This window comes from Sinocyclocheilus rhinocerous, unplaced genomic scaffold (assembly GCF_001515625.1).
Source record: "Sinocyclocheilus rhinocerous isolate Xijiao unplaced genomic scaffold, SAMN03320098_v1.1 scaffold899, whole genome shotgun sequence".
Classification (NCBI taxonomy): Eukaryota; Metazoa; Chordata; class Actinopteri; order Cypriniformes; family Cyprinidae; genus Sinocyclocheilus; species Sinocyclocheilus rhinocerous.
Window position 1 is genome coordinate 233752 of NW_015653460.1, and position 743 is coordinate 234494.

The window sequence follows — 743 nt, forward strand, 5'->3', positions numbered from 1 at the left end:
TGAACATTTGGGTGGCATTATGCAAATATTTCCATATAGTGTGGTAGATATGTGGGGGCGTGTTAGAACGAGCCGTTTTAGGGGGGCGTGGCAGAGTCTTAACTTTGATAAAGAATATCTCTTTGGTTTTGAGACTTTAGTCTTTGCAACTTCAGGGATCTTATCTATGCACAATCAGCTTGTAACACTCCAAAGAGAAAGGAAAACTTGAAATCGCATCATATGACCCCTTTAATTTACCCTGATCTTCAAATTCAAAAAGTTTGAATCAGCTCTTAATGCATGGTTTTTCCTTCTGGAGCATCAGAGAGCGTTTGAACCTTCTGTAATAGTAGCATATGAGTCCCTCAGTTGTCCTCGGTGTGAAAAGATGGATCTCAAAATCATACAGTCATTGTTGGAAAGGGTTCAAATACACAAAAATGCTGGAAAACCAAAGAATTTGTGGGACCTGATGGATTTTTCTGAAGAACAGCAGGCAGTTTAACTGTTCAGAACAAACAAGGGACTCATGAACAACTATCACAAAAAAAAACAAAAAACTAAAACAGCTGTGGATCATTCAGGTAACAACACAGTATTAAGAATCAAGGGGATGTCAACTTTGTCAACTTTTCATTTTTAAAATTTTAACTATTATTTTCTCTTTAAACATTTATGTGAAATATCTTATACATCTTATACAGAAATAAACAATAACATGCATTTTGTATGATCCCTCTTATTTTGGTAAAATAATTAAC